This window comes from Galeopterus variegatus, unplaced genomic scaffold (assembly GCF_000696425.1).
Source record: "Galeopterus variegatus unplaced genomic scaffold, G_variegatus-3.0.2 Scaffold810, whole genome shotgun sequence".
NCBI lineage: Eukaryota > Metazoa > Chordata > Mammalia > Dermoptera > Cynocephalidae > Galeopterus > Galeopterus variegatus.
Window position 1 is genome coordinate 141,914 of NW_007726921.1, and position 6,354 is coordinate 148,267.

The window sequence follows — 6,354 nt, forward strand, 5'->3', positions numbered from 1 at the left end:
TAGGGAGACAGAATGGTCTTGGGGAACAGGCCTTGCTGCCCAGGGCCACCTTAAGAACGTGTTCCCCACACCAGCACTCCAGCAGCTTTCTCTGCTCCAGCTGTGGCTAACTTGGCCCCAGGTGTGGCTGGACCCAAAGTTTTGAAAAACACAAGCTGTAGGCCTTGATAGTGTCCACGTGGTATTAAGCCCACAGGCTTGCAGAATGTTAGAGCTATGAAGGCTTCGGAGCCTCCACCCTGACTTAGACTAATGTATGGAAAAGCCTGGGGGCCCAGGAAGAGATCTGTCACAGGGGCAGAGTCACCTCAGGCAGGCTTGCTACAGCAAAGCCGAGTGGAAAGGTGGGGTCAGAGTTGCAGCAGAAAAACTCCATTAGCACCATGCCTAGTACAGCTGTGAGAGTGGGACCACCATGAAGACCCCATAATTGTGGAGCTACCAGAGTGCAACACCAGCCTGGGAGAGCTGAAGCATGGCCTAAGACCAGAAAAGCCATAGGAGTGGAGCTGCCTGAGGACTTGGGGACCCAACCCCTGCACCAGCATGCAGAAGACCTCAAACATGGAGCCAAGGTACATGATTCACAAACTTTGAGATTTATTGCCTTCCCTGCTGGGTTTTGGACTTGTTTGGGACCGTTACACCTTTCTTTTGGCCTATGTCTCCCTTTATGAATGGGAATATGTACCCTATGTCTGTCCCACAATTGTATCTTGGAAGTAGATAACTTGTTTTGATTCTCAGATGGGACTTTGGACTTTGGACCTTTGGATTGAAACAAGTTAAGACTTTGGAGATGAAGTAAAGGTATTTGTATATGAAAAGGATGTGAGTTTTGAAGGGCTTGGGGTGGAATGCCTTGGGTTGAATGTCCCCCGAAAACTTAATCCCCACTACAGCTGTTGAGGGTGGGAAATTCTATTACAGTAATTGAAAGGTGGGGCCTTGAAGAGGTGATTAAATTAATGGTTTAATGCTGGTGTGGGTGTGGTGCTGAGGGCTTTAAAAAGGAGTGCACCTGAGGAGTTATCACTCTCTCTAATCCACTTTTCTGCCATGTGAGACCTCTGCATTGCTGTAAAGCTACCACTAAAGAAGACACTCAGCAGATGTGTTCCCTAGACTTTGGACTTCCCAGCCTCTGCAACTGTAAGCAATAAATTTCATTTTCTTACAAATTACCCAGTTTCATATATTTTGTTATAAGCAACAGAAACAGACTAATACAATGTCCCAGTCCTGGAAACAGCCAGTTTTCCCAGGAGCCCTAGTTCTTCTTAGTGAGGAATGGTATTTAGAAATCAAGATTTGGGTGCTAAATGTGGCCATAGGGTTTTGTTGCTTCTAGACCTTCTCATTGGACTGAAATAGGAAATACACATGCATGTACAACATATGTTATATATATATATATATATATATAAAACATATACATATAACACACTCACATGGTCAATATACACACACATCTATGTCTATTTCTATATCTAGCTAGCTAGCTAGTTATAAATTTTAAAATACCATGACTTCACCCCACTATCCTCAGTTCCTATCAAAAGCAAGGTTCCTCCTGGCCCTCCCCCTTTCCGTATTTGTACCTTATTTACATACTTGCTTCTTCCTCCTTTATGTAACCAATCTTCCAGCCCCACCACTGCCCCCTCAGCCTTGGACCACTGGCCCCACCTCCTCCTCACCCACAGCCACAGCCACTTCCTTGGCTCTAACTGCCTCCTTGGTCCCAGATCTTCAGTCCCTGCCAGCCTTGGCTGCCTCAAAGGAAGGAAAAGGGAGAAAACCAATGAATATTTTTAAGAAAAAAATCGAACAAAAGAGGAAGAAAAAAAGACACTAGAGGTTTTTTTGTTTGGGTTTTTTTGTTGTTGTTGTAAAATTTAAAACATAAAAAATAGAATACTATATTGACCCCTCCCCATCACCCAGCGTCAATAGTTCTCAGCTCCTGACCAGCTTTGTTTGATCAGTATCTCTATCTACTCGCCCTCTCTTTGGATCATCTTGAAATAATCCCAGAAATCTTATTTCATCTATAAAGATTTTTGTATGCATATACACTTTTTAACTACGAGAGTATTATCACACATTAAAAATTCACAATTATTTCTTAACACCATCAAACACGTAGGCAGTGTTCAAATTTCATCAATTGTAGAGTTTTAAGCAGGGAAGATTCTACTCAGATAAATATTTTTAAAGGATCTCTTTAGCCACCAAATGGAGAATAAATAGGCTGTAGAAGAGTTAAGAGGAAAGTTAGGAAGATCAGTCAGGGATGTGCTGCTTGCTTTAGCCATAGATGACGGCTAAAGGATCAGGATATAACATGGGAGACAAGAAGGGGCCAATGCTTGATGTGTTTTGGAGATAAGTGAACTGGACTCGTTGAATAGAGTAGATGTGGATATGAGAGAAAAAGAGGAATGAAGAATGACTCCTAAATTTTTGGCCTGAGCAACTGACTAGATGTTATACTATATTAATCATCTAGAACTGTGTAACAGATTACTCCAAAACATAATCACTTATTATTTCTTGTGATTTCTGTAGGTCAGTAATTCAGACAAGTCACAGCAGAGATGTTTTGGTTCTGTTCTAGCTCTGGAGCCTCAGCTGGAAGGCTCAAAGGCTGGAAGCTGGAATCATCTGAAGGGCATTCAACTATAGGTCTGATGGTTAACGATGACTTATCCCTTACCTGTGGCTATCAACTGTAATACACACACATGGCCTCTCCATGTGGTCTGAGATTTTTCACAGCATGATGACTGGCTTCCAAAAGTGAATATCCTGAGAGAGATAGAGAGCCAAGCAGAGGAAGTTCTGTCTTTTCTATGGCTTAGTCTCAGAAGTCACACGTATCATTTCTGCTGGACTCCATTAGTCACGGCAGTCACAAATCCTGCCCAGACAAGGAGAGAGAACATAGACCACTTTTTAGTGGGGATGGTCTTAGAAGAGCATGGGAAATGGGGTAAGTATATTGGTGCAGCTGTCTTTAGCAAATACAATCTGGCAGAGGTGCTATACACTAAGTGGGGATGACTTGGGTCATCTGTTTTCACAAAACAGGAATATGGAATAGACAGTTGGATATAGAGCACCCAGAAGATGTCCAGGTCTAGGGGTCATCAAGATATGGATGATATTTTAAAATCATGAGACTGGATGAAATAAAGATAATAACATTTATAATACAATTTTTTTTTTTTTTTTGTCCTTTTTGAGACCGGCCGCACCGCCTTCAGCCAGTGAGCGCACCGGCCATCCCTATATAGGATCCAAACCCGCAGCAGGAGTGCTGCTGCGCTCCCAGCGCTGCACTCTCCCGAGTGCACCACAGGCTCGGCCCTATAATACAATATTAAAATAAATAGTGTGAAGTAGAATGGAGGGCTAGAGGTCTGGTAGAGGAGGAATGGCCATCGAGCATAGAGGGAATCAAATGAACAAGATGTCTTTGAAGCTTAGTGAGTTAAGAGTTTCAAGGAGGAAATAAGATCACTTTCAAAAAGCAACTACGTGCTAGAATTTTAATATTTAAAGAAAACACCAAAAACTCTTAGGTGCTTCATATACAGAGCTATTCATACAGGGTTCTTTTCCTCAACAGAAAATATAGAGAATATAATTAAACAACTAAGTAAGCATTAGCAGAGAAGTGTATTAAATGCTAGCATGGGAACATGCAGGATGTTTTGCAAGTATGTATCAGGGGCATTCAGTGTAGACTGGGGAGGTGAGGGAGTTTCCAAGAAGAAGTAAAATTTAAGCTGAGACCTGCTGGATAAGTTAAAGCCAAGTTTAGAGATGGAGAGAAGTGGTCTAAGCAGAAATAACAGCATGTGCAAAGTCTTGGAGGTGTGATAGAGAATGGGCCCTTCAAATAAGTGAAGGTGCAGGAGGTATTGAAGATCCTGAAAAAGTCGAGGGTGAGGCTTGGGATGCAGACAGGCTACATCAGTCTCACCTGGCAAAACCCAACCCTAGTTATACCCAACTGTCCACCTACTTGGCACATGCACCTGACTCGCATGGAATGTTCCTGGGAAATGACACATGACAGTGCTGGTAGGTTTTAGTTTAAATTCATGACCTCATGTCAGTCTTTGGTATGATCCTTTGCTATTTCCCTAGTCCATTTACTTTTCAGCTGCCATAGGTGAATATTCCATTCCTTCTTTCTGCTTAAACCTTCCTCTACATTTCCACTCCTGCTAATGACCTTGTTTTCTATTCTACTGAGAAGATAGAAATTACCAAAAAGAGAGCTTCTGTATCTTGAGGACATTATGCTAACTGAAATAAGCCAGTCACAGAAAGACAAATACTTGTATGTATGATTCCACTATATAAAGTACCTAAAGTAGTCCAAACTTATAAAAACAGAAAGTAGATGGTGGTTGGGGTGGGGGACAGGGGGAAATGGTGAGTTGATCAATGGGTATAGTTTCAGTTTTGCAAGATGAAAAAGTTTTAGCGATCTGTTCCATAATAATGTGAATATATGTGACACTACTGAACTGTACACTCAGAAATGGTTAAGATGGTAAATTTTTTGTTATGTGTTTTGTTTTGTTTTAAAACCACACACACACACAGTCTCCTTGTCTGCAGCCTGGTCTACTCCCCCCCCCCTGCACCATGCCCACCCTAGTATCTAATCCCTGCTGCTCCCTACCTATGTGGCTGCCTGGTAGTGGGGACTTGGCCAAAAAGGGCACCAGCTTCACCAGGGGAAGTGGTCCTCAGTGCCCACTATGTGGTATGGGGCCATGTGGCAGAGATGCAGCTGCAGGCTGAGGGCCTGAGCCTGCCCTTGCATGGCTGGACGCTGACAACACCGCACTCTGCACCATTTCCTCCACCGGGAGTAGTGGGACTCCCGCACCCTATCATATTCAAACAGAGGTGTCCATGAAAACAAACCAGAGATGTCTGCATGGAGTCACTGCCCACAATAAAACCCCAAGGCAGAAAGGTAGACGTGTCTAGTATGGAGGCTCAGAGCTCTTAAAGTTGCAGCCCAGAAATGCAGCAGAAGGTTCCAAGGAGACCATCACAGAGGGGAACATATTTGTGGAAGATGCAAAGCATGGAATGTCCAAAAGGAGGATTGGCTCAATAAAGCATGTGGAGGGATGAAAATCGGTGGCACTGAACAGAGTCTACCCTAGGAAACTGAGTGAGCAGAGGAAAAGTGACAAGATCCTCTTGAATGCATGCTGCCCGGTGGTGAGAACCAACTTAATGGGGCCCAAAGCCTCCAAAGGCATGGAAGAGGGAGGGGAGGCACGGAGTATTTGGCTCTTTTGCCCCTAGGTATAGAGGGGATCTCAAGGACAGTTTGGGAGAAAAAATTAATGTTGAGTTCGACTCAACAGCTCCAGTCTTGGGCATGATTTTGTCTTCTTTCCTGATTGAACCAAAAGGACATTTAACACTTTTCATTTACATCCCTATGGAGCCTTCACTTTGAGCTGCCTGCTAATTCTGTGAAGTCTGTTGTGATTTCTTCCATGATAATCTATAGGGGAAAACGTGTAATTGCTGAAAATAAAGGATGATAATCAAAACATGAATAAGTGGTTCGTTATAAATATCCATTTGTGCAGATTGTTGTCAAGCTGAAACAGCTCCATCTCAGAAATAACACACACCTAAAAATTAAGTCAAGGGAAGGGATGCTATAACCCAGGGGTTGGCAAACTTTTTCTGTAAAGGGCCAGATAGTAAATATTTTCAGATTTGCAGGCCACACAGTCTCAGTAAATGAGACAGAAGGTGCCCAGAGGGCTTAGGTAATTCTGTAAGTTGAGTACAGTCATGAAAACACATTCCTCATGCCAAGTATAAAAAATATTTAGCAGTGTTCTAGAAAAGGCAATTTCATTTTACTTTTAACTCACAAAATTATTTGAGATTTAAATACTAGTGAAAATGAGGACAATATGGCAAATCAGTAAAGTGCCATGGGGAGTCAGGCTTTGATATGGTTTGCTCACTTGTCTAAACCACTACGGTACTTGTTGTAGGGGTGATTTCTAATCTCTTTGTAGATGTGAACCCCTCATGTCATTTTTTTCTCTGATACCTTACCTTGCTTTTCAAAGCATCATATGTTTTAAGAATTGAATTGAAATAACTTTGAGATTATGTTATAGAACGCAATTAAAATCAAAATGGACATTTTGGGGTATTTAACATTTTCCGTCCTGGATGGCAATTGAGGATGAGCTATAGGCAAAGCTGTGGCCTCCGCTCAACTTTATAAACCCAAAGAACTAAGTAGAAAAGTCTTTTTTTAAAAAAAAAAAAAAAAAAAAAAAGGCA